At 47.0% G+C, this 26,840-nt stretch overlaps 1 protein-coding gene across 2 annotated transcripts in view; it reads right to left on the bottom strand.

Moving 5' to 3' along the window:
* Positions 1 to 26,840, bottom strand: part of CDC42SE2 (CDC42 small effector 2) — a 362,860-nt gene that overhangs the window by 291,651 nt on the left and 44,369 nt on the right. Inside the window, exon 1 of one of the 2 annotated variants that reach the window (XM_086961126.1) lies at positions 5,628 to 5,862. The exons of the other annotated variant lie outside the window; for it this stretch is intronic. The gene's annotated coding sequence lies outside the window, so the exon portion shown is untranslated. Of the gene's footprint in view, positions 1 to 5,627; positions 5,863 to 26,840 lie in introns of those variants that run through there. 2 annotated transcript variants of the gene reach the window in all.

Here is a 26,840-nt window from a genome sequence, read left to right as displayed (position 1 = left end):
ATCAGCTAATGTATGGTGTGAGGTACAGGTGTGTCTGAGCTAGAATTCAAGGCCTGGATTATTCATTAAGCTGTTTCTTCCATTAATGGGTCAGGGGGAAACACTGAGACAGGATGCATACTTTTGCCGTCACATACTAAGAGTCAACAGGCAGGCACCCCTCCTTTGCGCCGACTCCTCTGAACTAGACACGGTGTATGAAGGGGCGTACTGAACCAGCAGCTGCCATTAAAAAAAGTACTGAAACACACACACAGATTTGATTCTGCATGTAATGCAAGACCAGAGCAAGATCAGATTTTCTAAATGCAGAATTTGGTCTACAATGATTGGAAAGGCCAGACTCGAGCTACAGAAGACTGGGCTGAAATTGGCCAGAAAAGGGTCGTCTTGACACTTCTGCAGCATTTCCAATACTTCGAACAAGAATCGCTTAGCTATGGCCAGCATTGACACTCTGTAACATCCAACAGCTTGGACATCAGACACATTAACCTCACAAAAGGGGGAGGTACTTTGGCAATAACAAACATCTGTATGTTTAGGGCGGCAATGAACGTTCTTTGGGTAGTCGTTAGATGAGTATAAACAAGATATAGGTCACATGTTGGTCGGAAATTCTAGTCTCAGGCCCACTGTGGTACCCCAGATGTGTGCAAGTGGGCTGTGCTGCTCTGGTGCCAACTTCATGATGAGGTAGTGTGGAAGGAGGCGGTGTCCTCGGACATTTGAGGTGCAATAAAATATGTTGGTATTTCTCGTATACCTAAAATTAAAGAGAACTAAAAAGATGCTCATGGACTTCCAACTCCATTATAACCCCTCAGCCCTACGTCCTTCAAAGTCCACTGTCACCACCCAATATTCAAGTGCTCGGAGAGGATATAGATTATGAAGTGTGTCCTCAATGCAGTGGCTCTTCATAACAGAGGGTGGATAAAGACACCACTGATTTCCATGCGCACCCCACATTACTGGCAGCAGGAAAGCTAAACTGCCCAAGTAAGGCTCAACAGCCACGGTAGACAAAGTTATCTTTAGCTAATGTTAGCGTGAACAGTCTCTGAAATGTGACTGGCTGCTGTCGCTCCAACATTCCATTGGAATTGAAACCAGCAGGGTGTTCTCAGTCACAGCACCCGGAAGTATGCCCAGAGGTGGTTTCTTTTCTTTCTAGTCAATATCTGGATATGCAATCACAGGAAACCATCACAGTGTGAGGAGAGCTACGCAATATTTATACATTTTTAAACGTATCTACACAATGTTTTTTTAGACAGATTTTAGAACGTGCGATTTAGTTTAAAACTGTAGATAATATAGTTGGAGAGAACACTCAAAAACCCCGAGCCTCTAAGCTAAAATGTTATGGTGCAACAAACATTTTGACATGTTAAAGTGGAGTTAGCCTTGTTAAGAAATGAAGCTCTGAGCAGCAGTGACTGCTTAAATCACAGATCTTTGCACAGGGTGCAATTAAAGTCCTAAAAATTAAGAGGTATAAGACAAATATAACATGGGATGAGTAAACATACTGCTGCATAGGTGTCTATGCAGAGCGCTCCGGAATTAAATACATAGATTAGGTTGCATAGACTGGTGAGCAAAACAACCCTGTTCAAGTCTTGGCGGGTTGGTGCTATAGTGGTCAGTCAGTTTAAGCGTCTTCATCCTGGATTGTATCTGCTAGTTAGTTTATCCCTTATTTGTTTTCAGGACCTGCGCCATCATGCCCTTAAAAATGTCTCAACACCTCATGCATTCATATGCTTTGCAGAGGCTGCCTACAGCACCCGGTTTAATCACCGATATGCAAGTATGTTTGCAGTTAGGGTACACACAACTTATGATCCACCTCTTTGTAGAAAGGGTGTTCCACTCGGGACGGTCTTCTTTTTTGCTGTTAAAATGTTCAAGCACATGCATCACACTTCCCTCGTCTACTAAAAAATAACCAGGCAAACACACACAACATGCCTGATTACAAACCACGTGATCCAGATACCAGACCAATGCCCCTTAACAGTATACATGCTGCTTGTGTACAGAAAAGGGGGTGGTGATGAACAGAGTGTCTGAATTAAGCAGACCACTCTTACCCAGTCCAAAGATCAGGGCTTGATCCATCACCGTTTTTCAGCTCACTGCACCATCCCAGCTCAGAACTTGGCTATATGCAAATTAGTCTGACCCTGGCCCAGTGCATCATGGGAACAGGGCAGACCAAACTACCAAGCCAATTCTTATACTGGGAAGGAAACAAGCTACCGGGGACCGGTTTCTGGCATTTCAGCCGTATTCGGCCCGGCTTGCTTGAATCCTGATGGTGCGATGAGCTAGAGACTCACATCTGAGTATACCCTTCCACACGCTTCTGGTGGACAAAAATGATTCAGAAAAGGGGGTGGTGATGAACAGAGTGTCTGAATTAAGCAGACCACTCTTACCCAGTCCAAAGATCAGGGCTTGATCCATCACCGTTTTTCAGCTGCCCATGATGCACTGGGCCAGGGACAGACTGATTTGCATATAGCCAGGTTCTGAGCTGGGATGGGGCAGTGAGATAAATAACTGTGATGGATCAAGCCCTGATCTTTGGACTGGGTAAGAGTGGTCTGCTTAATTCTGTTCATCACCACCCCCTTTTCTGAATTGTTTTTGGCCACTATAGGTGTGGCAGGGTATACTCAGACATGAGTCCCTTTCTCACTGCTCCTTCAGGATTCAAGCAAGCCGGGCCGAAGACGGCTGAAATGCCAGAAACCGGTCCCCGGTAGCTTGTCTCCTTTCTAATGAAGAATTGGCTTGGTAGTTTAGTCTGCCCTGTTCCCATGATGCACTGGGCCAGGGACAGACTGATTTGCATATAGCCAGGTTCTGAGCTGGGATGGGGCAGTGAGATAAATAACGGTGATGGATCAAGCCCTGATCTTTGGACTGGGTAAGAGTGGTCTGCTTAATTCAGACACTCTGTTCATCACCACCCCCTTTTCTGAATCGTTTTTGGCCACTATAGGTGTGGCAGGGTATACTCAGACATGAGTCCCTTTCTCACTGCTCCATCAGGATTCAAGCAAGCCGGGCCGAAGACGGCTGAAATGCCAGAAACTGATCCCCGGTAGCTTGTCTCCTTTCTGGTGAAGAATTGGCTTGGTAGTTTAGTCTGCCCTGTTCCCATGATGCACTGGGCCAGGGACAGACTGATTTGCATATAGCCTGGTTCTGAGCTGGGATGGGGCAGTGAGATAAATAACGGTGATGGATCAAGCCCTGATCTTTGGACTGGGTAAGAGTGGTCTGCTTAATTCAGACACTCTGTTCATCACCACTAAGCATGGGCGAATTTTGCGAATCTCGCGTTCGCAAATTTTGCGGATTTGCGAACTCGCAATCCGCAAAATCCGCGAATTCTCACGAATTTGCGGATTTTTTTTTGTGTTCGCGCGGGTTTCTGCCAGTTCGCGAGGGTTTTGTACAATTTCGCAAACGCGAACTTACCTGTCGGGTCGCAAGTTTTGCGAACTTGTTGTTTCTACGTGTCCAGCCTGTTTGGGACACTCTTCTTCATCACTGCCACCCTCTGTCACCACTGCCACTCTCTGACTACTCATGCCACCCTCTGGCCCACCCATGCCACCCTCTGTTTCATCACAGCACCCTCTGGTTGTCCAGTGTACATTATTGTGGCAAAGCAAAGCACACCTTCCCTGCCTCAAGTGACCTGAATTAATTTGGGGCTGATTAATGTGTCACAGAATATTTTTTTAGCTGGCACCTGCTTCCTTAGTGCTTCCTGATTAGTGATCTTTTGCACTTGCTAAGTGCTTTCATTGTTGCAAAATTAGTTACAACACCTGCCCTGCCCCAACTGACAATAATGAATTAGGGGCTGATTAATGTGTCACTGGATTTGAACTTCCAGCCTGGCTCCTGCTTGTCTCCCTTAGCTGTAATTCAGAACCTTTGTGGCATATGTGTAACTATTCTGAGGTTCAGAGCAGGGTCACATAATAGTTGCAACTGGCAACTGAACTCTGGAGGGGCCCCTCAGGAAGCACTACAGGAAATGGCTACTAATGATGAGCTTGAACATTTGAACCTGGTAAGTAGTTTCAGTTTTGCTAAGATCGTATTTCTGCAATTTAGCGCTTATTCGCGGGGCGCGAAGTTGAACTGGGACGCCGCGAACTCACGCGAACAGTGCGAGCAAGCCATAAAATCCGCTGCTCACGGATTTTGCGGGAAATTCGCGAATCTCGCGGATTGCGAATTTACCGAAAATCCGCAAAATCCGCGTGCGGAACGGATTTTCCGCCCATACTTAATCACCACCCCCTTTTCTGAATCGTTTTTGGCCACTATAGGTGTGGCAGGGTATACTCAGACATGAGTCCCTTTCTCACTGCTCCATCAGGATTCAAGCAAGCCGGGCCGAAGACTGCTGAAATGCCAGAAACCGGTCCCCGGTAGCTTGTCTCCTTTCTGGTGAAGAATTGGCTTGGTAGTTTAGTCTGCCCTGTTCCCATGATGCACTGGGCCAGGGACAGACTGATTTGCATATAGCCAGGTTCTGAGCTGGGGTGGGGCAGTGAGATAAATAACGGTGATGGATCAAGCCCTGATCTTTGGACTGGGTAAGAGTGGTCTGCTTAATTCAGACACTCTGTTCATCACCACCCCCTTTTCTGAATCGCTTGTGTACACACACAAACCCTCTTCTGTCCCCGTGTATCCATGTGTCATTGGCGCGGTAAGCTTAGACATCCGCAGGCCTTGGTTACCTCCACATACAATAACGGTCAAGCTCAACTTGTGCGGTTCTTTTTGCTCCGTGTACCTTTAATTCAGTACTACGAGCACTAGGCTTCTGTTATTCAGTTCACAGACTTCAACTACCGTTCTTAAAATGTGCTCCCAAACTCGCCTGTCTGGTCCATTCACATACTTGCTGATATGCTCGTGCTCTCATTTATCCTGAAACCTGTATGGCCTTTTATTATTCAGCAGATGCTGCTGTTAACATCTGCAGAGTGCAACTCGAGCGTCCGGCACGCTGCACTTCACGGCTATAATTTAATCTGTGTGGAAATATCTTACGTGTTTGATGACGTGCGCTGTTTAATAATTGTAAAAAAAATGCAAGCTACAATGCAAGCTACACGCACATTCTGAATCTGTTTTCTAGCAGAACGGTCTTATCGCAAAGTGAAAAATACATTGGAAAACAAATAAATAAACAAAATAAAAATAAAAATCGACGGATCTGCCTGTCCAGGGTATTGCAAAAGCAGAATACAACAATCAGCAGCTCTGGTGAGATTTAGATGAGAGAGAGCGTTTGACTGAGAGTGTGTGTGAGCGAGAGTGTGAGGGTGAGTGTGTGTGTGTGTGTGTGTGTGAGCGAAAATGTGCGTACGTGAGAGTGTGTGTGAGAAAGAGCGTGAGCGAGCGGCAGAAATTTGTGCTCGTACTAATGCCCTTAATATCAGCCGCGGGCAGGTACAAATGAATGTACAAAATGGAAACATTCAGAGTGGAACCAAGCTCTATAATAACTCTCATCTTTAGAACAGCGCGTGACTGAAGATAAAGAGCAGCACACAGGAGGAAGCAGCAGCAGTACACACCTCATCAGCACGAAGACAGCTCGGCGCGAGGGACCATCACGCTCACTGAGAAGGGCTGTTCATCTGAGGCAAGAAGCACTTCTCACATACAAATCGGCCTGCGGTTAGCTCTTCCTTCCACCTACACGAGGCATTGCCATGGAGATGCAGCTCTCCGCTTCCTTCTAGCTCACTGCCCTATCTGCGAGACGCTCTTCAGCGCGCCGACATTGGTCACGTGCCTAGGACCCAGCTCGAGCAAAGACCGAGTTGCAGACGAACATTGATCCAGTACCCATTAAACTATTATGCAAATATTTCCCACATCCTTACCGTTTCGCAAGGCAAAATCTCCGTCCGTTTCGCCAATTATAGTTACATTATCTATCTCTTCCTCTTTTTAAGAATAAATCAAAATTATCCATTAATGTGAAAAGATGCCCTGGCTACTAAGCTGTATTATTGTGCGGTGTGGTAAAAAAAAACGCACAACATGATCTTAAATATTTGTTTTCAAGAATCCACGCGCGGGTGTCCAACCTCAAACTTCTCAGCATCCTCCTGATGCAATGACCGAAGGACTAAAGTATTTTTCAACAAGATTGATGGTCGCATTTGCACCACCCTGCAATTAGACTTTCCGCAAATACATCACTGCCAAGGAACGTCCAATTAAGTAATTATATTAACGTATGTGCGAGAAGAGGTCGTTTGGGGTTCAAAGGCCATCACGTGCCTCATCTATCCAGAAGTTTTCAGACCATGTCTTGGTGGAAATGCACATGAACCTTAGTGCCCCAACGCGTCTCTGACACCGAGGGCTCCTCAGCACCGTGAGCCGAAGAAGGTGACAGCAGGCAACTTTGGTGTAGGGATGAAAGTCAGTTTTCTAAAGGGAGTAACCAAAAATGCTGCACCAGTAAAGACTCTCAAATAGTAACATGAATATTTATATACTGTACGACACAAGGTGATTTGTCTTTTGTCTTCCTACCCAACTAAATCAAATTCACTTGTATTCACCTTCAAAGGATGAAATGCAGAGCCGACCCATCTCAATATACATGTCACTCACAGAAACAGTTCAAATGTTTAACATGATATTCTGTGTTTGCCCAATCTGTGTATTGGACAGCTACTGCTCTCTTTCCTGCTTACAGCTTGGTAGTACTCTTTTCTTGAAAGAAAAAAAAAACATACACATATTATATATATATATATATATATATATATATATATATATATATATATATATATATATATATATATATATATATATATATACACACACACACACACACACACACACGTCACTCTCACGGGCACCGACCCAACAAGGTCCCGTTCAGAAAATGACGCAGTCCATAAATATACATCAGCTTATTCATGGGTCACTGGTAGAGCGGCAAAGCAATGGTGCCCTAAGTGCGTCAATAAGCCCAGACGTGGGTCCCGGGCTCACTGTGCCACTAGATTAAAGCTAGCCTGGCTGATTAGAGGTGAAACCCTGAAACCAGTCCTAGGATGCTTGTTTCCGGTCAAGGGAGGACCTGGCTTGGCAGTTCAGGCTGGACTGTTCCCATGAGGAACATAAGTAAGACTGATTTGCATATGTCTGGGTCTATACTGGGGTGGCATGGTGAGCAAAAGAATGATGGATTTAACCCAGATCGCTTGACTTGGGGTGAATGTTTTGATTTGTTCTGCATTCCATCCATCATTTGCGTCTCTCTTGCGGTCTATCCAGCCTGGCACTGCCACGGCACAGATACTTTATTTAACTGAATCATCACTTACTTAAAGGGATTCACCTCACTCTATGTAATTTCTTTGTCCACATTAAGTACAAGATTATTCAAAATAACTACTCTCTGTAAACCCAATTATTTGTATTAATCCATTTATTATTTCCTTTTGCCTTCCTCTTTTTCCTTTCTTTCCCCTCATTGCAAAATATAAAATGCAGTATTATTATTATGGTACTATTTTTATTAAGTTTGTGTTCGGTCTAAAGCCTGGAAAATTCAATATTTTTTCGTATTGATCAATGCTCCAATTGTATCGCACTTCTCTGCATTACTATGGTTATTATATCCTTCTTTTCAGATATTAGACCTGCTTTATTAAGATGTACCTTTTTGATGAAATCATTTCAATAAAGCTATTTAAAACGATGCGTGGCTACGGCGCTGAAGATGGCGGATGCGTGAGCAGCCAGGTCAGCATCGGCCCAGTGATAATCCCGAAACACATCGGCCTGCTGGGGTAGCAACAGAGTACTCCGGGAGTGCATGGCCACTGAACTTGAGCCTTACCTACCGCAGTGTTGGGCAGAGAGGCAAAGAACTACAGGCTACCTGGGAGGGGTGCATTGCTGTTGGGGCTCACCTAGAGAGTGCGGTCCTGTGGTGGAAAAGTGACTGTGCAAGGGGCAGCGGTCTGCCCTGTGAGTGCAAAACTGAGGGGACTCCCCCGCCTCCCCCCCGGAGACATCAGGGGCCCGATACCCATGTGCTGGGGAGCGAGAGACCCAGCTGCAGTTGAGAAGCCCATTGCAGGAGACGAGGGCTGGCAGCAGCTGCCCTAGAGGATGAGCATCGGTGGAGGACTGAGGGGCCATAGCAACACACGAACCAAGGAGGCAGCCTCATTTGAGATGCAGCAACACAGAGTGTAGACCACACATTATCCTGAGTTGAGAGGGCCATGACGGTGAGCGAGATAGGGGTGAACATCGAGGCCCAGTTTAGGGGCTGGGAGCGAGGCAGAGGAGACGTGCACCCAGGCCAAGACGGGAGATCTCAGCCTCCTTAACAATTGCGTAGGAAGTGTGGAGGCGAGGGCCTGTACTCCACTCTGGAGATTTCATGACCTGCGCGCTTGGCAGGGGGGCCAGAGACCCAGAAACCTAGAGGCCTCCAAGAGCTGAGCTGGGCGCGCTAGAGGAGCAGTGGCGGGCCTTGACGAGGACCACGCTGAGCCTTCTCTCACCATGCCAGGGAGGGAGAGCTAGGGACGGCCGCTCCGCTCTGGTACATGGTTATAAATTGGGGGCCGTAGGAGATGGTGTCCTAGCTGGAGAGTCCTAGTGCCCAAAAAGAGAGAAGAGGCCCATAGATTACAAGGCCCAGCTGTGTGAAAAGCCCAGGACACAGAGCTAGATTGTTCAAGTAGGAGCACTCTAGTGAGGAAGAAGCGCTGAGTGCCAGGCCTGGAATACTGCCTGAAAGTTGGAACCCTCGTCTGGGCCAGTGAGGTTGACTATACAAGACCTCATCAGGTGGTGACTCAGGGGGCAGTTGGATACACCGGAGTGACTGTGGCCCGGGGGTTCCACTGGACAGATGAGATTAGCCTACCAGTGATAGGTCGGGAAGGATTTTAGGAGTAGAGTGGCACAGCGGGCACTTTGGCAACGGAGAGGGAACTAATAGGGCAGATAACGCCTGGAATGAGCTGGGTCGGATCTCCCTGGTTGGACTGCAGCCTAGCCCACTGGCCAAGAAGTGAAGACATCAAGCACGGAGAGGACCTGGAGTAAACCCTAGAGTGCTGGGCCTTCTGCGGCCATCGGGCATCAGCTGGTGGGCCATGGGCGTGTTCTGGGTCTTCCGTCCTCTGTGCACGGGGGGAATGCACCATAACACCCATGAATCGGTGACAATTTCGACCTGAGAGTAGTTTGAGCTTTGCTGCTGCTTTGTACCCTTGGCATGCTTGGTGCTGGATACCTGTATGGGGACTGTGACCAATATGGGAAAACTTAAGAATAAACAGGAGACCACACAAATGGAGTTGGGGGAACCCTAACTGGTCGTGACTGGGTCCAAGGAAGAGGACAGCAGCAGGACAAAGGCCACACTGCAGCAGGATATAGTAGCGGTGTCTGTTGGTTTAGGCCTGCTGCAAGCAGTGCACCGCAAGCTGGTGACAAGAGTGAAGAATGGGGAGCTTCAACCAAAACAGATGGCAAGATCCCGTCAAATTGAATAGCTCCCATCAAATTGAATAGCTCCCAACTAGGGTGACAGCACTTGAACGGCGAGCCGAGGACACCGAGAGCCAAAGCCGCTACAATAACATCACGGTGGTGGAAATCCCAGAAGGGGTAGAAAGTACAGACATGGTAACCTTTCCGCAGCACTGTGTCACAGTGGCGCAGTGACTACTCACACAGTTCCTTGCTTTAGAGAGGGAGAATCCAGTGCTGGTGCTCCCTCTGGCGCAGGGGCCACCCCCATGGCTAAAGGTGGTACAGCTCCTACACTACAGAGACCGAGATACAATCCTCCAAAAAGCCAACGCCAATGGTTCATTTGTGAAGAACAGTAAAGTATCGGTATTCCCAGATTTCACTGCTAAGGTCCATGCCTAAAGGACATCCTTCTTGCCAGCTAAAAAGGACCTGCGCGAAGAAGGCATTCAGTACTCCTTAATGTTCCAGGCTAAGCTTAAAAATTGTCCTGGATGGTAGCACTCATTTCAGCAACACACCGCCCGTTGTGTGGTCCTGGTTGAAAGCATACATGACAGGGATGCCAATCCGGCAAAGACAAGCAGGGCCCGGGGTGGGGAACCGGTCTACAAGGCAACTGTTCAGACGGTCAACTAGGAAGGCCCAACTGAAAAACCATCATCTCAGATGGATCATGAACGGATGGCAGCGTTACAGGGGGTGGCGGAGATCATGTCAATACAGACAGCAGAGGGGGGGCATAGACATGTCCTCTGATCAGTAGGGGCTCCTGATGGGAGTACTGCGGGTGGTGAGGCAGGATGGGTAGCAGCAGGGTCGGGGTAGTAAACCACGGAATACGGCTAAACAGAGGTAAGTACATAAATAAACAAAACAAAATTACATTGCACAGGCTGCATCGCCATTTGGCATTGCAGTGTGCGCAATTAAATTCTTTTAATTTATTTATGTACTTACCTCTGTTCGGCCGTATTCCATGGTTTACTACCACCCACCCTGCCCCTCCCCACAGCACTTCCACTATGAGCGGCTACTGCTTCTGATCACAAATGAGTGATCTCTTACTCTAGAGGGTTCACTCATGAGCAACGCTGTCCTCCACGTGTGATCCCGAGATCAGTGGACGAGTAATTTTAGCAAACGAGCGGGTGGCCTGGGCCGCCCTTAAGGAACAACTAAAGTTACAGAACTTTAATTTCTCCCAGAATGGGGCACAGACATACACAAGCGGTACTGCAATCGAAATCACTCAGTAGAAACACCGGAACAGTCTATTAATGGACTGAAACACATAATTGTTTGGGGTCATGTGATGCACACCAGCTGGCAATGCAACTGAAAAATGGGCTGGAGTGGAGAATGAGCACTCAGAATTCCATAGCCCACCCCGACTAAATGGTCCCTACTAGGCGACTAGAGGAGGCTATCTTTTCTTAATGCTTTCTTGTTACAGGCTTGGGCGGATAGCCGTTGCGAAGATGCCCTTGGGATTGGGGGTTTAGTTGTTTGGGGTCTTTAACAGTTGTCCGGAACATTATTGAAGACCTCATTACTGATGAGGGGGGTCCTGGGGGAGGATTGAGAGCCACACAGAACACTGCTTATGCCTATGTCAGCTACGTAACAATTACACCATGAAGCAAAACTACTATCCTGGAACTTGAGAGGGATTGCTACCGCTGCCAAATGGCACAAAATTCATAGCTATATATATCACAGGTTAGCCCATATTGTGGTGCTGCAGGAGACTCACCATACTTTGGAGGAGGCCATTCTTTTGCGGCTTAGAAGGCGCGGCCAATTATATGCTTCCTCTTATTCTGCCTTCTCTGAGGGTGCACTGTTGTGGGTTAGAGCTGGGACCCCCTTTGAGGCTGATCATTCCATTATTGACCCAGAGGGCTTCTATGTATAGGTGAAAGGCAGGTTGCTGCGAAGGAAGCAGTTATTCCCCAAACCAGGACAAACTCCAAGTCCTTCGGAATCTGTCCATGCCCCTCTCCACTGTGATAGCAAACAACCTTCTTTTGGGGGTGATTTTAACTGTGTAGCAGATGTAGGCTTAGATAGGAAAGAGAAAGACTCATATGAAAGTGCGTCTGAGATACACCAAGTTGATAGCGCTGTGGTTCCCCCAAGACACATCCTCACTTATATGAGAAACACTTAATATAGGGCTGGATGCGGACCACCGTTTCTTCCCCTAAGATTATCATAGACTGTAAATCTGTTAAGCACAGACTTACCCCTACCCTCTGCTCGGCGACTCACTGAAGCACCAGCATGAAGTCCACAGCTTTTTGCTTGACTAAGACACTCTGATTTAATCGAACGTTGGATAAGGAATGCCCAACTTTGAGGGCCCATACCTTTTAGTACTTTGGATGTTACCGTACCTAGGGGTCAGGAAGCCACGGTCGGGCTACTGTTCTTCTGGCTAATCCAGCCTCTGCCCCTACTAACTGAACCTGGTCATGTGACAGCTGTTACCAGCCTTCTTGGATTGTTCATACACCTGTGATGCCGGCCTGGCACCAGGAGTAGGTTGCTTTAACCCGACCTGAAGAAGACTCGTAGCAGACTTCCTAAAACTCCCTCCATGCGTTAGTCGCGTTAAAACGTCGACACCTTCCTCCCACAGGAGGCCTGTACCTGTTGCCCCATCCTATAATTCCGAAATACATTGATGCATGAGCAATTTAAATACATGATTGTAAAAAAAAATTCTCATTTGGACAGGTCTCCCTACACTGGTCTTCCTTACCAGTTCATTATTGAAAATGACTTGAATTGTTTATTCCTTCATCTGTATTCCTTATTCTCACTTGCCCTACACGAGCATGCATAATCCCTCCCACCCCTCTTTGCAACCTACTATCAAAGGTATAGTAATTTGATGTGAGCATAACATGTACAATAAATGCATTTCTGATAAAATGTGTTTCTTTGGCGAGGTCTGGTTTTTGCTTTCTCATGGATTGTATGCATTTATATAATAATTGTTGATTGCATACGTAGTGGCCTCCGCAAGGGATTCAATTCCAGGGTTGATATGTATATACAACACAGACTATATAGTTTAGAATACATTTCTTCTCGACTGTGTCAAGGACCATTCATTTGTATTCCCGTATTGCACCCAGGTCTGGTGACTACACGTGGGTTACACCTACCCCCGAGAAAAGTTTAAATTCAAATGATGTGCTCTAAACGCAGACCTCCTGGATGGCACAGTTGCTAAATGGTTTATAAGTGTTCAGTTTCTATAGTTTTTACACTGCCTGATTGATACGTCTGTAATAGGGCTGCACCTATGACTCCCAGAGGGCCCTAATGAGCATAGGGTATGGTAAGGTACAATGGTAACAGAGCAGATTCAACAATGTCATAAAAAACTAACGTAGAATTGCAACTGGAATGCCTTTTAAATTGTAATGTGCGGGAACTGAAACTTCCCCTGCTGTTATGCTGATTTGACTAATGCTCTTGTAAATGTCTTTATGTTTATGTACTAAAATGCCTACAAAGCTGAATATTTAATAAAAAAAAGCCATCGGAAACGGCAAAAGCAAAACAATAAAACACACAAAAAAACAAGGACATGGGGCTGGGTCAGGCCAGGAGATGGCTCCAATCAGGCCTTTAAACGAAGAAGTTGAGTTATGTTATGTTATGTTAATTAAAATTTGTAAAGCGCGCATGCGCCCATGGGCTTCTTGGCGCTGAGGAGAGATAAAAAACATAAGAGAGATGCCAGCAAGAGTCACTATTTCAAGTAGGCCTGTGTAAATAGGAAGGTCTTACATGCCTTTCTAAAGGTAAGGAGGTCCTTACGCTGTCTAAGGGTCAGAGGCAGAGAGTTCCACAGGGAGGCTGCTAGAAAGTGGAAACAATTGCCTCCCTGTCGCTTTCTCTTGTACCGGGGTACCTCAAGTAGGTCTTTGTGGGCTGATCGCAGACTGCGCGAGGGGGTGTATCTCCCTATGAGTTGCCTTATGAACAGGGGACCCTTGCCTTGTAGAGCCTTGAAGATGATACATCCGGCTTTGAATGCAGCTCTCTGAGCCACAGGTAGCCAGTGCAGTTTCTCTAGCCCTAATTTAATCAATTCCCATTTAGGTACCTTACAGATCAGCCTGGCAGCTTGATTCTGGAGGTGTTGCAGTCTTCTGAGTTGGCCTACAGGCAAACCTAGGTAAAGACTGTTCGAAAAGTCGATGTGGGAAAGGACTAGGGCAGTAACTACTTAAATCAGGGCTGAGTGGGTAAGAAGGTGTGCAATTGTTTTTATTTTTCTTAGTTGGAAAAACCCTGAGGAGACTACTGTTCCGATCTTGGAATTTAAGGCAAGGACCTCATTAATGGTCACTCCCAGACTCTTTACTGATTGGGACTTTTTGGGAGGGAGGCCCATATCTGAAGGCCAGAAGTGTGGGCCCCAACTAATCTCGCTCTTCCCGGGCAAAATAAATTCTGTTTTCCCCGGGTTTAGTTTGAGATGGTTTAGGGACATCCACCTCTGAATCTGGATCACAGTTGCCTGAAAGTCTTCAACAGCATTAGGTGAGTTTAATGTAAAAACTAGCTGCAAGTCATCTGCATAGTTGTATGCAGTGACTTTGTGCTCTCTCAAGGAAAACAAGAGGGGCCGCATGTATAAATTAAATAATAATGGGGACAAGGAGGAGCCTTGGGGGACCCCACAGAAGGAGTTAATTTTGGAAGCTGTGAAAGACCCTAGCCGAACAGACTGGGTGCGTTCAGATATGAAAGATTGCAGCCAGGCCAAGGCAGAGTCTCTGAGGCCGGCCTGTTCGACACGGTTGACCAGGATGGAATAGTCAACCATGTCGAATGCTGCAGACAAGTCAAGAAGCACCAAAGCCTGATGTAGATTTTTGTCGGCATAAGACCTCAAGGTGTTCTGGACGGCCAATATCACTGCCTCTGTGGAATGACCAGGTCAAAAGCCTGCCTGGTTAGGTTGCAAATAACCAGAATCTTCCACAAAGTTTGAAAGGCAGTTGGTGACATGAGCCTCCAAAATCTTTGATAGGTAGGGCAGGAGGGATATAGGCCGGTAATTAGTGAGGTCGAGAGGGTCTATACCAGGTTTTTTAGTAAGGGGAATCGATAAGGCCTGCTTGAAACTGCGGGGGATCGTCCCGGACATGAGTGAATTGTTGAGCATTGGTATCATGCCGTGGGGGATGGCACGACCAATTCCCTCATGATGTGAGGGGGACAGACATCCTCAGGAGATCCTGATTTGACTCTAGTCAATAGGTCTAAAAAAACATTTGGGTCGATGAGAGGAAAAGAGTGTAGTGTTGATGGGTTGAAAGAGCTGTCATCCAAAGGGGCGCAAACCGGGAGTTTGGATGTATTCTGTTTAATCGCAAGTATCTTTTCGCTAAAAAAGTTATTTAGGGAATTGCAGAGTGTTTGTGTAGGGACTACCAGAGGGGAGGTTCTATCATAATTACATAATTCATTCACAATTCTGAAATTTTCTTTCGACTTATTGGTGGAACTTAAAATTTTCGTTGAGAAGTAAACCGTCTTGTGATTATGTAAGATTTTTTGATATGCTTTCCTAGCTAGACAGTAGGCTGCCCTAGGCAATAGTGGGCAATAGTTAGATCGCCATACTCTCTCCTGTTGTCTAACTTCCAGTTTTAATTCTTTTAGCTCAGGTGTAAACCATTTATGAGCATCCATGCTTCTGGAGCTACCAAAGTAAATAGGGGGAGCATGGACATTGATGGCTGTGTTTAGCCATTCTTTAAGCCTAAGGTCTGCTACCTCCACATCAGTACTCTGTGGGGGAAGGGAAGTGTTTAAAGAGTTTAAAAAAGCTGGCATATCCACAGAATTCCATTTCCGAGTGGTCCTGCTAATTTGCAGCTTGAATTGGGTGACTTTGTCTATATGGAATGAGAAGCCTATGCTAAAATGGTCAGACCAGCTGCAAGGTTTTATGTCAATGGAGTGTACTGGTAGGTTCGAAGACCAGATTTGGTCGAGACTGTGGCCCTTCTGATGGGTCGAGGTATTGATATGTTGTGTTAAATTAATATCATTAAGAGGGTCCTTCATCTCTGCTGCTTGAGGATCTAGTAGTGTGTTATCAAACCAAAAATTCAAATCTCCAGCCAGGAGTAATTTAGAATGGTCTGTAGCTAACAGAGCCAGTTGCTCTGCTAAAATAGAGGGAAATGTGGCCATTGTATGAGGTGGACGATACAGTAGCACCAATACAAGTGTTCCATTGGCAGTGTCTAGTTTGGCAGCTATATTTTCTGTATTGGGCAAAGGTAAGAATGGTAGTTGCCTGAGTTGATGTTTTTTACTGATAATAATGGCCACTGCTCCCCCAGTTTTCCCTGCTGGAAGTATTGCTGATAAGATGTAATAATCAGCTGGTAAAGCAGCTAGAATGTCCGGTAGAGAGTCTGGGGTGAGCTATGTTTCAGTCAGCAGCAGCATATCTGGTTTTGTATCACTTAATAGAAGGAATATGTCCGTCTGATGTCTGGTCATTGAGTGAGTGTTTAAGTAAACACACCTAAAATTACATGTTGCGCCGGGTGTAGTCGCAAGCACCGCGTACTTAGGAGTAGGGTCTGCCATCGGGTTGGCGGAATTACTAATACCGAGACGAGATGTTCGTTTCGTCGTGTTGAGAGGTACGGGAGGGCACATCATAGGGGTAGGTCTTAACTCTAGTAGCTCTGCAGATGTGTAAGTATGAAATCTGGCAGAGTCCTTAGCCCCTAGCCCCGGACGCTCGCGGACGGGCGCAGACGAGCTTAACTCTAGCGCAACTCCGGCGCGCCTCCGTCGAGCCCGCTGCGCTCGTCCGCTGCGCTCCCTCCAACACATCGCGTTTTATGTGAGTGAGCCTCAAGCAACTGGACCGCTGCCTCAGGTCCCAGTGCTCTCTGGCTCCTCCCAATATGGCGCCGGTTCTTGCCACCAGACCGGCACAGGAAGCCGCGGTAGGTGAGCCGCCCTCCACTCTAACGGTGTGAGAATAGGTTTGTATAAAAGCAACCGCACAAGTGATTTTTTGGGAATTCCAGCCTGAGATTCTCATGTGTTGTAGTGGAGTAATACCATTTTGAGGCACACTAGGGAAGCCAAAGAATACCATGCTCAGACTGCACTTCCCTAATATAATATTCAGGCAGACTATTTGTAAGCAATACTAAACAGTTGGGTTTACAGGACATTACCACTGCCCTGTGTGTCCTTTATGTAGGCCTATCATCTGTAAAATATCTCCCTACTGTGTTTTTCAATATAACGAATGAAAGAGGGAGTCCTATTTTTAAGCTATATGTGCAAGGGCAAAGTACAAATGCTAGGCACGTTACAAAGTAAAAATTCAATTTTTTTCTAAATGGTAACAAAAATACTAAAAACAGTTTATAACTCTGTGAATTAGCTATGGCATATTTAAAAATGCATCAAAGTAGAAAATGAAAGCAAGTGTGATAGTTAGCGGTCTAACTGCCGCTGAATAGCTGCACCACATTCGCAGGCCAGGCCTGGCCTGCGGGGCTAAAATAAAAGGGAGCGCCCGCTTGAGGGCGTCACAACAGACTCGTAGCACTTGTGTGGCCTGAGTCACTGCGTGCCATGCTCCTGCCCCCGCGCACCCCGTAAGCCTGCATAGGCCCTTAAGGCTCCGCACAACACTGGCGACGAGGATGGGGTCGAGACCCTCGCTCGCCACACTCCATACTGCGGCCGAACAAACAGACATTGGACGCGGTCGTGAGCCATGCGACATCGGGTGAGTGTGAGCGCCCAGGACAACGGAGCGCACGCTGCCACGGAGCGCACCCTGCCCCGCTGCACAGACGGTCGGGGAGGGGGGAAAAGCAACCCAGAAGAAGGTCAGTGCGCCACCGAGCTAATCCGCAACAAGGGCCCAAGCCAACAGCTGTAATTAAGCCCCGCCCCCGCAGAAGGCCTCAGCAGCGTGTGGTGCCCATAAGAGCTGCCAGGGGCTACACCTGCTCAAGAACTATGCCCTGACAAAGGGTACGCCACCTCCCAGTGCCAGAAACCAAAGAAGGGCACATTTGAGTAACAGAGAAGCCAGGCCCTTCACAAGCACTCGGAAGCTAGGGTGCATTACCACCTCTACCAAACCTATAGTGGAAATAGAAGGCGAGGTGCATATCACAGCACCCCCACCACTGCCAGCCACCAGGCGTCATGGGGGACAATGACCAGGTGGCAGCACCGGCCAACGCACCATTTCAACATGCAGCATTAGGAGTCCCACCACCTTTCAGCCAACTGGAGGACCCTGCGACGGCCTCTCCCAGGTGGAAGATCTGGATTGAATGCCTCAACAACTATTTTGTTGCAACCTGAGAGACAGATGAAGCGGTAAAAAGATCCCTACTGCTACAATACGTTGGAGACTAGAAATTCAAGCTGTTCAAACACCTGCCCAATACGGGAGCAGCCACTGATTACAACGCGGCGGTAACCGCGCTAGATGCCCACTTTGACCCACAGCTGAATCCGGATTTCCAAAGGTTCAAGCTACGCCAAGCCCACCAGAGGGAGGGAGAGTCTATGGACACATTCTACGCCCGCCTCCGTGAACTCGCCAGCACATGTACCGAAGATGACCAACCGAAAGAAATCAGAGTGCAGCTAATCCAGGGGTGCCGTGACAAGACATTGAGAGGCCTCATCCTGCGCCAGCCGAATATTGCGCACGAAGACATGCTAATACTGGCAAGATCACATGACCTGTCTGCAGCCAGGGCGAACAAGATGGACCAAGCGCTAATCAAGCCCCAAGGGCGGTCTGACGCCATCAAGACAGAACGAGATGATGCCCTTCGAGCAAAGCCGAAAGGAGACTCGTTCAGGATATCAAAGCCGGACACCTCCAAGCCAAGATGTGGGTACTGCGGGCATAAACCACATGCAGCAAAGGACTGCCCCACTCAGTGAAAAGACCCACACTAACTGTGGAATACCCAATTACATTGCCACCGTATGCCGAACACGCACCAGGGGCTGGGACTTCAGCAATCAGAGGCCCCCAACACGGGTCATACAACAACTGTCCGTGACAGACCCCACACCACCTGAAGACACACAGAGAAAGAGCAAGAGACACTTACTGACGGTGGAGGACTCCTCGGAAGATGGCGATGAGGAGGTGTACCTAATATAATTTGCGAGGGAACTCAAGCAACGCCGCAGGCCACAGCCAACGTGTATGGTCCACATTGCGAGAACGGAAATAAAAGCGATCATTGACACGGGAGCAATAGTGAATGTCATGGGCCTCCAACAATATCGCCGTCTACGACCTCGCCCTCCTGTGATGCCATCCAAAACCAGAATTTATGCATACGAGGCTGGCACACCCCTCCCCCTGAAAGGAAAGATCTCTGTACCCATCAAGGCAGATGATCTCGAAATAACAGTGACAATTCATGTCATCGACAGGGAAGCAGATACCCTACTGAGCAGTCACACCGCGGAAGACCTTGGACTCATCTCCTTCGCAAGGAGGATCAAGAATTACCAGGTACAAGAGCTACTCAGCCAGTTACCCGAATTCTTCCAGGGGCTCGGGTGCATAAAGTGTGACCCCAAACTACACATAAGACAGTCGCCTTGCGACATAGAGTCCGGTTCCACCTACGGCCGCTGGTGGCAAAGGAGTTAGAGGCTCTGGAAAAAAAAGAAGGTAATTGAAAAAGTATCCGGGCCCATGCCATGGGTGTCCACAATGGTCATCGCTGAAAAGCCGAAACAGCCAGGAGCCATACGCCTCTGTATCAACATGAGGCTGCCGAACAAAGCCATTTGAAGGGAACACCACATAACACCGGCGATAGATGACATCATCGCAGATGTTAATGGGTCCAAATGGTTTTCAAAAATCCCTTATCAGAGGAAAGCAGTTACATCACCACCTTCAGTACCCATCTAGGACTACGGAGGTACAAACGGCAGAATTTCGGAATATCCTCGGCTGTCGCAGTGTTCCAGAACACGATACGAGAGCTGATATCGGGACTACCCGGAGTCTTAAACGTGAGCGACGATATTCTGATCCACTCAGCGACAGTCGCGGATCACCACAAACATCTCCGCGACACACTGAAATGCCTCAGTGAGTATGGAGCAACCCTGCACAAGGAAAAATTTCAATTCTTCCAACCATCCCTCGAGTTCTTTGGGTATGTGTTCAACCAGGAAGGCATTCAAGTTGACCTGAGGAAGTCGCAGGTCATCAAGGATGCCCACGCGCCGACAACACTAACGGGAGGTATGGAGCTTTTTGGGCATGGCCACGTACTGCGGGAGGTTTATCCCCGGCCTGGCCACCCAAGCTGAACCGCTGCGGGCCCTCACAAGAGCAGATGCCACCAGGCAGTGGGGCCAAAGAGAGGAAGAGGCGTTTCAAGGCATAAAAGATGCCCACCTCGGAGAAGCAACGCTTGCATACTTCGATCTGGCAAAACGAACAAAGGCACTGGTCGATGCAAGCCGAGTAGGAATCGGAGCGGTACTGGCTCAAGGACACAAACCCAGTCATTGGGCGGCCCTAGCGTTTGCCAGCAATTCTCTAATACCCTCTGAAACGAGATACGCTCAAATCGAGTGGGAGGCCTTCACCATCAAATGGGCTTGCAGCCATTTTCATCTGTACCTCAAAGGACAGACGTTCACCATGGTCACCGACCATCAGCCCCTCTTCCCCCTCTTCAATGGGACGGCGCCTCAACCACCTCCACACATCGAGCTGCAACCGTATGAAATGAAGGTAGGATACTGGCCAGGAGCCATGAACCCGTCTGACTTCCTATCAAGACACCCAGTTCCGCCAGAGACGCAAGAGAACGCAGACGATGTCGAACACTACACCTACCGGATATCCCTAGTGGCATGCCCCCAGAGCATGACGATAGACGACATCAAAGAGGCTACCGCCATCGACGCAGTGTACACCAGGACCCTGCGAGCTGTCCAAGAGGGATCATGGACGAACTACCTTCGCCAAGCCAATTCCTGGAGCCCAGGAGACCATGACAACCTGACGAAGATGTGGCGGATACGGAATTAACAGAGCGCTACAAGTGACGAAATTCTGCCGAGAGGGTCCAGATTGGCGATACCGCAAGCCCTTAAACACTAAGCGGTTCAGCTAGCCCATGGAGGACATCAGGGGGTGACCAAAATGAAAGCACGGATGAGAGAAAAGATCTGGTTCAATGAGCTAGAGAACATGGTGGAGGAGTACGTCCGCCGCTGTCCACCGTGCCAATTGACAAGTGCCCCAGAGAGACCAATCCCAGTGATCACCGAGGAAGCCTGCACCGTCCTGTGGTCCAAAGGTAGTGTGGACTTCGGGAGTTTTCCCAGAGGGACGCGCACGCTAGTAATGGTCACCGCATTCTCAAAGTACCCCATAGTGGAGTCTGTGGTATCCACTGCCTTCAACCATGTGGGACCGATTCTGGAGAAGGTGTTCGCCATGTTCGGGTTTCCTCACGAAGTATGCAGCGACAACGAACCGCCGTTTCAAGTGGCCGAGTTTGCCACATTTCTAAAACAGCGAGGGATCCATCACCGACAAGTCACCTCTCAATGGCCCAGGCCAACGTCGAAAGCTTCATGCGCACCCTGAACAAGATGTTCCACATCGCAGTAGTTGAACAGGCGGACTCAGAACATGAATTTCTGATAGAATACCGGAGTACACCCCACTGCACAACCCAGAGAAGCCCGTGGGCACTCATGCTCCATGGCCCGAGAAGAGACCTGATTCCCACTTGCCCAGGGTGGTAGCCACCCCCACTGGAAGCTGAAGATGTGCAGGATAGGAGAGCCCGGCGCAACCAGCAAGCAGGTCTCCGCCGCCATGCTACACCAAGAATGCTCCGCACAGGGGCCACCGTCATCCTACGGAACCGCCATCCGGGAGGAAAGTTCAGAACAAACTACGAGCCAGGTACCTGAACAGTCACCGTGAACCGTGGAACCTAGGTAACCACACGGAGAGGAGGGGAAGAGGTGTCCCGCAACATCTTATGGTTCAAGGAGGTCCCCGCAGAACACCCCGGGAGGTCCTCCGATAACCAGCCAAGTTTTACCGCCACCCCAGCGCTGGAGAGCAGCGATGGAAGACCGGGAAGCGGCGGGAACAGGGAGACCTCAGAGACTACCACCTCACCTCAGTCCGGCCCTCATAAAGAGGACCTGGCCCTGACGGTACTAGTCTGTGTGGCTGCCCCCAGAAGTACAGCCGGAGGTGTAATCCCTGTCCGAGCCAGCGATTGAGGGACTTTATTTGCTGATGACATCCGGCCACCGCACCTCGAGGTCCACACAAGTACTGAGACTGTGTATTTTGTCAAATGAAATGTTTGAACTTGTATTTATTTCAAACACTGAGTTGGATAGGGATGTGATAGTTAGCGGTCTACCTGCCGCTGAACAGCTGCACCACATTCGCAGGCCAGGCGTGGCCTACGGGGCTAAAATAAAAGGGAGAGCCACGCTCCTGCCCCCACGCATGCCGCAAGCCTGCATAGGCCCTAAAGGCTCCACACAACAGCAAGAAAGGAATGGAGGCTGGGAGTGTAGGCGTGCACACAACTTATTTCATATGAAAAGTAAAGGCATATAACAATCCATACAAAGGTGTCCATATATCATTTGGTGCTCTAAAGGAGAAGAGGCACCCGATCTTCTAATGGAAGGAGTTCCAAACTGAAATACAAACGTTCTCAGAGTACTCAAAATTGTTTTGATGTCGAGGTAGTGGCATCAACAGTTCTTTAGGTGAATATCCAATATTGCCCTTGTGCTTGGACTTGCCACTTGCTAACACGTTTCATCTTTTACTGTAAGCGTAGCAGCAGAATTCATCAGGCCTATAATACAAATATAATATTAACTAGCAGCCCGTCCCGACGTTGTCCGGCTATGAATTGCAGCCGGCAAGTAGTATATTGTTTTGTAGGATTTCGTTTTGATAGCATTTCTTATCTGTGACAGGCCTGTGAAACGCTCCGATTCACAGTGCACTGCTGATGCACTTAAGAGTGAGCGTTCAGTAGTGAATGAACTCTAGTTTCCCTACTTTATTTTTCCTTGCAATATTATATAGCGCGAACTCGACAACATGGCATGAGCACAATTTACATTACAGAAGAACACATTCATTTGTGGTAGGCATGGGGAGACAAAGCTATTTGCCTGGAATCACAGGATGTTGAGCTGATGCCGAGATTCGAACGTAGCTCCCCAGCTCTAAAGTTCGCAATTCTAGAACTTATGGCGGGAGGTGTGTCTAAAAGTGTATGTCGGTGCTGGCCATCAATGAGAGAGACCTGTGCATTTTTCAAATGGGTGGTGAAAAAATATGAGTATGTTGTTGGAGATGTGGCCCGCCATGCCACCAATGTACACCGGACGAGGGTAAACGCCCATTATTCCGTAACTTTCTTTCCGCATACCATCACTCTGCATACTTTCATTACGAAAGTACCATGACTCCGGAATGCCATTATAACGCATGGCATTACATTTTATATGCTTTTACCACACATACATTTACAACGAAATTCGTTGTAAAAGCATGAATGGTAAAAGCATGTTTTTTTTTAATGTTTGGATAAGGTAATTATGGGTATATGTTTTGGGGTATGAGGTATAGGTTTTGGGGTGTTTGGGTGTTTTAAGGGTTCAGATATAGTTTTAGGTTATGGGGTACAGGGGTCATTTTAGGGTTTAGGGATAGGTATGGGTTTTGGGGTACAGGGGTATAATTAGGGTTTAGGGATAGGTTTGGGTTTTGGGGTACAGGGTATATTTATAGGGTTAAAATAAGTTAGTGTTTAAGAGTGTTGTGGTATTTTAAGGAGTAAGGGTGGGTTATGATTATGGGGTGCAGGAGTATTTAAAGGGAGCAGGGTGGGATTAGCACACGATATGAGACATGGCATGAAGGGCGGAACATACCACACGCCCCCAGCATTTGTCACGCCCCCAGCACACACCCACAGCACAACGCAGACACGCCCACAAGGGACTACTTTGCTGGCACCGTTCTTTTACCTTTTAAATGTATATGGTGGGCGTCTGCATAGCCTATGTCCTTCTGCTGCAACTGCCCTTTCCAACGCTGTATTGGGTGTTGTGATTGGTGCTGTGGTTCCTGAGATTACCCGCTTCAAAGGTTTGGGCTTGTGCTTGGTTTGGTCCTATTATGCATGACTGAGGTTCAGCCGAATACTATAACAAGGTGCTCAGGGCAGAGTGATGTGTTCATTAAAATCAATGTGTCAAGTAGAACATTGTGAGGATTAATCGAAAGTATAGGGAAACCAAAAGTGCACAAGGTGGATACTAGAGTATAGAACAGTATAATCATGATTTATATCGAAATGTCTCGCTAGTCATCTCAGTGAATGCCAAAGTAAATAACTAGGTTAGTTGCTTGTGGTGGCCGTCACACTAAATATAGTGAGGATGTACCTCACCTCATTATGTATATATTTAGGTTTATCTTGTCAGAATTTAACGGTATTAGCTATGGCATAATTAAAAATTCATCAAAGTAGATTCAATACACTCATTGCACAGTTGTTGCGGAGCAAAGCATAAAACAATATGTAGGATGCTTTAGAAAGGGATGGGAATTTGTACTAGAAGCATACACTCCCAGTGCAAATTTAATGCTAGACAGAGCACACTCACCTCTGCACCTTGGTGCACGGCTGTGCATCACACAAGGCAGTCTTTTTACTGTTCCAGTGAAGGTAATTACATAAGCAGGCCATTTTTAGGTGTCGCCAAAGACACTGCATGCATCGCGGGTCTTAACACATTCTGTTAACTTAAGGAGGGCTTAGAGCCCACCTTTTGTTTACCATTGGTTAGTTTCATTGTCACTCATGTGCTTGCTTCTTATTGGATGGCTTGTGTGGGCTTTATTTCCCCGCTGGGAGTTAGAACTTCCTTTGGAGCATGGATGCACTACTGTGTCCTTACACTGCTTGTTTTTTTAGGTATCACCTATGCAGCGCACATGCGCTGTTTAGGAGGAGACCTTTTGGAATTGATTCGCTTTTTCGCCCAAAAATGTTCCCCCCATTTGCATTGCTTTCAATGGCAACGCGTGCACATTTGCGATTCCCTTGCGGAAGCGAGCTATGCCCCTCCCTTTGGTGTTTTTTAAAAATCTCCTAAATTACTGATCCAAATAGGATAGATAACTAAAAGAAATAAAAAAGCACCATTTTCATTTCGTAGGTGCGCATGCATTCACCTGCAAAATGATGCACCAGTCTGCATCGAACATTTTTCAGAAATACTGTGCAGATTAGCTACAACACATTGGCAAAGCCTATAGTTCCCAATGCGAACACCTATAGGTTTTTTCAATGCGAATGCTCTGTAATAAGTATGGCTATACCATGTTTCCTCCTTATGTGCAACCCACCAACGAAAATCTGGTTGCCCAAAAAATTAATACATTTGGATCTACATAGCTTTCACATCGCGTGCCTTCCTTAAAAAAATAGTTTTAGTATATAAATGCTTTGTATTTCACAGTAAGCTATTGTGATTTCTGGGTCTCTTGAAAAGAACATGTTAAAATCTGCACAAAGGTGGCTTGCAATAAAAGAAACACTAGTCAATCGTCAGTGCCAACAGACACTAATCAATGGTCATCGTTATACTTCTGTTTAGCACCTTTAACATTTGAAAGCTGCGAGTGCAAAAACTTCACAGACTACGGCAAGCAACAACAAATGTCCTCACTCGCTATATCTAATACATTTGCACTTCCAAAAGAAACCCTGGATTCCCCTCAAGAGGACAGAGAAGCTCATACCTTTAAAAAAACGTGTTTTAAATTCGGAAATTGCTCTCTACAGAGGGCAGTGTAAGCTCACGAGCGTTTACATCAAAACTGTTGCCTACTGAACAGAAGTGGTATCAGAATCCCTATGAAGCTTTAAATTCAACCTTAGAGGGCACTAAAATATACATTAGGAAAATGGCCAGAGCTCAGTTTTAAGTATTTGGTTAAAAATACCCACCACATCTCAAAAATCTGCTCTCTTGAACGGCTAAAACACAAATCGGCGGCTTTTGGTAGGAAGGCAGCACACACGAGTAAGAGCTAGGAAACATGCATTCACATGGAGTAGTGAAAGAAAACGAAAAAAAGTAGTCTCATGAAAGCAAGCAGTGAAAGGATACAATGAGGGATTCAATCAAGAGAAGAAGCTATGCTCCAGGAGAGTTTCAAATGCATGAAGAGGAAAGGGCCCCATGAAATAAATAAATGAATGAGATTGACAAGAAAGCCATCAAATGGTAAGCAATGAGCGGGCAATAAGTACACTGTAAGCTTTGGTTTTGTCCACGAGAGGTCTTTCGCAAACAGATAACTAAAACTGAAAGCTGTCTGAAGCGAGACCTAAAACCTATATGCATGCAGACAATGGACAGAATGAAGCTATAGTAAAATTCGGCACGTACATTCGAATGAAATATAATCGTTGTGTAAAATGATCATAATTTATGTTTCCAACACAAACAGAAGCAATTATGAAATAGTGCAACAGAAAGTGAATACAAAAACAACATCAATGATCACTTTATGAGAACATAAATTCAGAAACGAACATTGGCAATAAAGAAACTTCATGAAGCTCAATAGACTTGATGTATCCTAAAAAGCAATATCTTGATGCACACTGCAGGAAAGGGTCAATAAAACGAGCAGCACAGGAATAATTACCCAATGCAATAACAGCATTCGTATTAATGACACTTTAAAGCAAATAAACAGGTGCGGGCTTCGCATTAGACGTACTTAAGGTGAGAGCATTCACCAGGCAGTGTGGTGGCCGTTGCCTCCATTGGTCAACATCAGTCTTTGGAAACAGTACAAATTTTTCATGTGTTTTTTTTCTTTCATATTTGTGTCAGGGGTTTCACATTCAATGAAAAAGTATGTAGCCAGTAAAAATTGGCAATTCTATACAGGACATTTTTGCACAAAGTGAGGTTGTTGAATTGCTTTGTAGGCCATCCATGTGGGCTCTCTAGGGCAGAGTGATGTCAAACAGTTGAGACAGAAGAATGTGTTGTGGCACCCTCTTCCACCCAGCAGCCTGAATGGATGAAGTGGAGAAGGGTTTTTGAGAAGATTAGAAATGTGAATCCCTCACAATGGAGTGTAG

The sequence above is a fragment of the Lissotriton vulgaris genome, chromosome 3_1 (genome assembly GCF_964263255.1).
Source record: "Lissotriton vulgaris chromosome 3_1, aLisVul1.2, whole genome shotgun sequence".
NCBI lineage: Eukaryota > Metazoa > Chordata > Amphibia > Caudata > Salamandridae > Lissotriton > Lissotriton vulgaris.
This window is presented reverse-complemented; position numbering and strand designations above follow the sequence as displayed.